Source organism: Pinus tabuliformis, chromosome 8, assembly GCF_031772625.1.
Source record: "Pinus tabuliformis cultivar Carrire ecotype Pingquan chromosome 8, CPIR1, whole genome shotgun sequence".
Taxonomy (NCBI): Eukaryota; Viridiplantae; Streptophyta; class Pinopsida; order Pinales; family Pinaceae; genus Pinus; species Pinus tabuliformis.
The window spans coordinates 243,214,123-243,220,902 of NC_142294.1; positions in this window are offsets into that span (position 1 = coordinate 243,214,123).

The window sequence follows — 6,780 nt, forward strand, 5'->3', positions numbered from 1 at the left end:
GAACAAAAGCTACAACCAACCACAGGTAAAATCTTCTCAGTTTGGCTCAAGAATAGATGAAAATAGAAATTACAATCAGTTGGCTGGAAGATTCAATAACCGCAGAAGCTTCTTCAATGGACAATGCTTTTCTTGCCACAACTTTGGTCACAGAGCAGCTCAATGTGTTGCATATAAAACAATCATGACTAGGGAAGCTCAAAAACAAAGAAGTATGACAGGGATTACAAAAAGGACCTATAACAACTTTTCGGTGCTTGAAAATGAAGTTGAATGTTCTATTTGCAATAATTTTGGTCATAAAGACTCTGAATGCAGGAGCAGGTTTCAGGAGAAAAAGGAACAAGCCACAAGCACCAAAACATGGAGAATAAAGGAACCTCAAACAGAAAGATGTGGGATAGCATTTTATGCAGAAGGACAGGAAAATCTATGGTACATTGACAGTGGATGTTCGAAACATATGACAGGTGATAAAGAAAAACTTGAATCTTATTCTACTTTAGAAAAGGGAAAGAAAGTCTCTTTTGGAAATGATACTCCTGCTACTATAAAAGGAAAAGGTATTGCTCCTTTAAAAGAAAAGGTCAAGGCTGGAAATGTTTTGTATGTTGATGGATTGAAACATAATCTTCTAAGTGTCAGCCAGATGTGTGATAAAAAAACAGAGGTTATTTTCAGATCGAATGGATGTCTTGTTCGTGATCTTGATACAGGTAAAACAGTTCTCAAAGGCAAAAGAACTCCAAATAATCTGTACATATTTGAAGAAGAACAACAACAATGCTATCTTAGCAAGGATGAAGAGCACTGGTTATGGCATCGAAGGTTGGGACATCTAAGCTTCTCACAAATAAGGAAAGCATGCAAATATCAGGCAGTTCGCGATCTTCCAGATATCAAAATTCCAGACAACACCATATGCAAATCTTGTCAGTTTGGAAAGCAGACCAGAACTAACTTTCCAGAGAAGGAAGGGTCAGCTAGCTTGCCTCTTGAGCTAGTCCATACAGATGTATGTGGTCCATTTAGGAAAAGGTCACCTCGAGGAGAAGAATATCTGATATTATTCATTGATGATTTCTCAAGGTTTGTTTGGTTAGGGCTTATGAAGCACAAAGATGAAGCATTCGAAAAATTCAAATCCTTCAAAGCATTGGCCGAAAATGAATCAGGACACAAAATCAAGTGCCTCAGATCTGACAGAGGTGGGGAGTTCACATCAAATGAATTTTTTGATTTCTGCGATGAACATGGGATAAGAAGAGAATTCTCTACAGCTAGAACTCCTCAGCAAAATGGGGTTGTGGAAAGAATGAATAGAACTATCCAACAAATGGCTCGTGCTATGCTCGATGAATCAGGTACTCCTGCAACCTTCTGGGGAGAAGCCGCACATGCTGCTGTTATCATTCTTAACAAAACAAATGTCCGAGTAAACAGCACTCAAACACCTCATGAGCTTTGGAGTGGTAAAACTCCTTCCGTGAAGCATTTCAAAATCTTTGGGAGCAAATGTTATATTAAGAACACTGATGAGCAACTTGGCAAACTTGAACCTAGAGCAGATGAGGGCATTCTTCTTGGTTATTCTCCACATAGCAAAGCATACAAGTGCTACAATAAAAGACTTGGCAGAATTGTTGACAGTATTGATATAGTGGTTGATGAGAAGGGATATATTCCTAGGCAAGTTCATCATGAAGAAGATGAAGGTTACTCTCAAAGGCGAAATGATGAAGAAGAAGAACCTCAAGAAGAAGAAGAATCTCAAGAAGAACCAGAGGAGCAGACAAGAATAGAAGAGAAGACTCCATCCAGATATGTCCAAAAGAATCATCCAGAAACTCAGATTGTGGGGCAGAAAGAAGCAGGAGTACAAACAAGAAGGACACTTGCAGAAGCTTCAAGCTACTTGGCTCTACTCTCCTCCATTGAACCACAAAATGTGAAAGAAGCATGCAAAGATGAATGTTGGGTCAAAGCAATGGATGAAGAACTTGAGCAAATCGAAAAGAACAACACTTGGGAATTGGTTCCTAGACCAAAAGATAAGAATGTAATAGGAACAAAATGGGTCTTCAAGAATAAGTTAAATGAAAATGGAGAAGTAATTAGAAACAAGGCCAGACTTGTTTGTAAAGGGTATGCACAGCAAGAAGGAATAGATTTTGAAGAGACCTTTGCTCCTGTGGCAAGACTAGAGGCCATCCGAATGTTCCTTGCTCTCTCAAGCTTTCAAAACTTCAAGGTATTTCAAATGGACGTGAAATCAGCCTTCCTGAATGGAGACTTAGAAGAAGAAGTATATATTGAGCAGCCAGATGGGTTCATTCTTGGGAATGATCCAAACCTTGTATGCAGATTGAAAAAGGCTCTCTATGGGCTCAAACAAGCCCCAAGGGCTTGGTACTATCGGTTGGACAAATATCTTCACCAACAAGGCTTTTCAAAAGGATCAGCAGATAGCAATCTCTATATAAAAGTTGAAAATAACAAATTGCTAATTCTTGTTGTTTATGTAGATGATATTATTTTTGGCAGCAATGAAGAAACTATGAGTCAAAACTTTTCCTTGGTTATGCAGAAAGAGTTCGAAATGTCACTTCTTGGAGAATTGACATATTTTCTTGGATTGCAAATCCAACAAAATGAAGGAGGTATCTTCTTGTCTCAAACCAAATACCTCAAGCAGATCTTGAAGAAGTATGGCATGGAAGAGTCAAAACCAGTATGTACACCCATGGTTACAGGATGCAGCCTCAGTGCAAATGATGAATCAGCAGCAGTTCACCAACCCACTTATAGATCCATGATTGGGAGTTTGCTTTATTTGGCAGGTACTCGACCAGATATTACTCATGCAGTAGGGATGGTTGGAAGATTTCAAGCCAACCCAAAGGAAACCCATCTTCAGGCAGTCAAAAGAATCTTCAAATATCTTCAAGGGACCCAAAACTATGGCTTATGGTATCCTAGAAATACAGATCTCACTCTTCATGCTTACACAGATGCAGATTGGGCTGGAAGTGTGGATGATAGGAAAAGCACAAGTGGAGGTGCTTTCTTCATGGGTTCCAGATTAGTGTCTTGGTTCAGCAAGAAGCAAAGTTCGATTGCCTTATCTACAGCTGAAGCAGAATATGTGGCTGCAGCATCTTGTTGCACACAACTTCTTTGGATGATGCAGACCTTGCAGGACTTTCAAATCACTTGCACTCCACCTGTCTCTATCTTATGTGATAATACAAGTGCAATCAGCATCTCAAAGAATCCAGTCATGCACTCAAAGACCAAGCACATACCAATCAAGTACCATTTTCTTCGGGAACAAGTGCTTGAGCAGAAGGTCAAATTGGAGTATGTTCCTTCTAAGGAGCAAGTTGCTGATATTCTCACAAAACCACTTCCCAGGGAAACTTTTGAATATCTCAGACAAAAGCTGGGAGTAGTTGATGCTTCATCCTGTTGTTGAAATTTGTTTGTTCTACAGAAAAGTTGGTATACGCATGTTACGGAAGGGATATGAGCGTATACACGCGGATTTATGTTGAGTAAGTCGCGTGTATGCTGGACGCTTGTTGCAGAAAGAATATCCGCGTACATACGCTGCTTTATACAGGATAAAACGCGTATATGAAGTTCTGAACAGCAAAGGAAAACTCTGAAGTTCTGAACAGCAATAGGAAGGTCAGAAGTATTCAGGCACAGTTTCAGGGAGTGCAACAGGCACAGGTTCAGGGGGAGCAGCTCAAAAGTCTCATAAAGCATTGATTGGCATTCAGATGTTTTGGTTGATTGGTTTAAGAAGGAGCTCAGAAAGAAATTCTCGTTGCTGATCTAACAAGATGTTTATCAGATGCTGCTGGTGTCTTTCCTAAGTCTTGGTCTAGATCTGTTGTCTCTATGTCATGTATCTCTCTTGTCTCTTTTATGGTGTCAAGGTCATGTAACGGCCTTTGTTGGTTTCCCCACTATGCCTGGGATGAATGATGAAATGTTCATGTATTATCATGGTTAGGTGGATGAGTCAATATTGATGTATCCCCACTTGGTTGGGTGGATGAGTCATTTTTTTGTATATCCTCACTTAGTTGAGAAATGGATGTATGTATGAGTCTTTGGTTATAGGAAGGTCTTTTATGATGTATAGAGTCATGTTCTTCTTGAAGAACATCTTTTGCAGATCTTTCCTACAGTCAAGGGGAGCATGAACAGCACTTGGTGAGCAGGATGGATAGACTGGTACTCTTTGGCATTCACAAAGGGGGAGCACACTTGGAGATTTCAGCATGTACTCAGGGGGAGTATGGACAGCAGTATGGACAGCAGAAGGATTACCAAGGAAGAGAATATCTTGGTCCTCCCTTTGCCCTTGATGTCAAAGGGGGAGAGTGACTTGGTGTGGTGGTTGCCATCAAGTCCAAAGGGGGAGATTGTTGGCATTATGGTTCAAGTGTTGTCCTTGATGGCAACTCACTCAGTGGATGGAACAGGTGCTCAAAGGTTAGTACAGGTGATGGCAACTTAATCAGAAGACAGATCTCAGTACAACATGGCAAGAAAGCTCATACACGCTGTTTCGTTAAGCCCAAGTCGCGTGTACACGCAAGTTAGATTCATAAAAAGCGCGTGTATGTGGAAAGGTTCCTTTGGTTCATGGTGGTTAGACCTTGGAAGTTGTGCCTATGATTTCGGACCATTATGTCTCGACGGGCGTATCGATCCCTAGTTTTAAAGTTGATGGTATTGTGTTACTATGGTTTTGGCTCTTGGTATTGAGAAAGGCCTAAGGCTATATAAGGAGAAGAAGATCATTAGGCAAAAATCATCTTTTGACAAGGCATGAATATCTAAGAGAGAAAGAGATCTGATATGCAGGTTCTGAGTTGGTTGATCTGAGCTAAGGAGAGATCTCATCGGTTGATGGAGAACTAGATCTAAGGAGAGATCGGGATCAAATGGTTTGAAATGCACTATCATGTTATGGTTGATTATGCGTATTTCTAGATCTGCATATTGTCGCAATGTTACGTTCTGAGTCTAACTAATATCTGGTACAGCTGCAAGTTGAGAAAGTTTATTTTTAGATCTGTACGCAGGTTGGCTTCGGTAAAAGCGCGTGTATACGCGGTTTCTGCTCATTAAAGTAGCGTATATCTTTTGAAGCTTGATTTGGGTTTACAGTGGGATCTGACTGTTATTACAGAGTTCTGTAGTCTGCTCTGTGTTCTGGTAACTGGTGATTGACAGGGTTCAGTGGTTCAGTGATTCAAAGTTGGTTGTTTTATGCCTCAATGATCTGTTGTGAAAATTGAATGAATTGTGGTCTTCAGATTGTAATGTTGTGCTTCAGGAATATCCAAGTCTGAAAATGTATGAAAAGTGATACCTGGAAGAAGGAAGATTGTAGGTCAGCACCTACGTACTAGTATCTTGGCTAGTACAAAAGCAAAAGGGGGTTGGAGCTCCCTTCCAAGGAAGTTTGGAGAACGAGAGAAGGTTGAAGCCTTCTGCAGGTTGTAGCCTGCGTACTGGTATAAGGCTGCACCAGTACAAAAGATTGTAAACTGAAGTTTCATATTAAGAAAGATAGAGACAACTTGCAGCAGGTGGTTTTCACCCACATTGGGTTTCCACCTTATATCTTGGTGTTCATGTGTGTGGCTTTTTATCTGTTCTGTTATACTGCACATGTTTACTGTTAATATGATGAATAATGTCCTGATGCACTTAATTGAAGAATAAGCCAACTAAATTGTGAGTTTTCTGCTTATACGCTGTTTTACTTCGTCACAGTAGCGTGTACACGCTGGTTCACTTAACTGAAGTAGCGTATATGTTTTGGGCATTAGAAAAGTTTGATTAATCTGATAATACTGATTCACCCCCCCTCTCAGTATTATTTACAACATGAAATGCTCTAAAGTCAAGCTCAGAAATGCCTATTTCGGTCTAAGATGCATCAGGTGCCCTGAAAGTGCCAATGTGGCTCCGTCTCACTTGAAGGACCTCAGTCCCGTAGCCGTCGAAGTCTTTTGAACGTTGGAGGAAAGAGTACACTGCTTTTTTGATCGTCGGGATTTTCCTGCTTGTATTTGCCGAAGGTGAGATTGTCTCGGCTGGGATCCTCACCGAATTTATGAATAAATTGCTGTTTGGTCATATTAATTTCTGTTTAGGCAACATCGTAACCATGGTCCTGAGCATTTGCATTAAAGTGATATGGATTCTATAGAGTTTCTTCTGCTGTGGAGGGCTGTCCCATATTTATTTAACGCTGCCATCGAATTTAAATATTTAACGCCTACCATATTACATTGAATGGTGGCTCATCTTTAACACCAACCATATTACATTGAATGTTGGCTTATCTTTAAGCGCTGCTCCCATTTACGCAAGTCCACCCATTTACGCTGCCCATATATTGATACATCGGAAGATTCACATGAAGTGTCATCTCTATTTTCTCCACACATCAATGGACCCTTTTCATCATCCTTGATTTTAAAGGCTTTTCTAGTTACCACTGTCTGATTTTCCAAATTAAGACCTGTAGACATCGATTCACAAAGACGAAAATCCGGTCCAAAATTTAGAATGGAACCTCCTGCAGATTCTACCTCCAAGGGAAGAAGCTGGATTTGAGAACCCTTCAATACCCTTGACGAAGAAGAATGTGCATTCGGCATGACCTGGTGGCGAGCAGCAGCATCGAGAGCATCAGCTCTAGCTATCGCAAGGCCTAGGTTGGTTCACATTGTAATTATTGTAATAGCA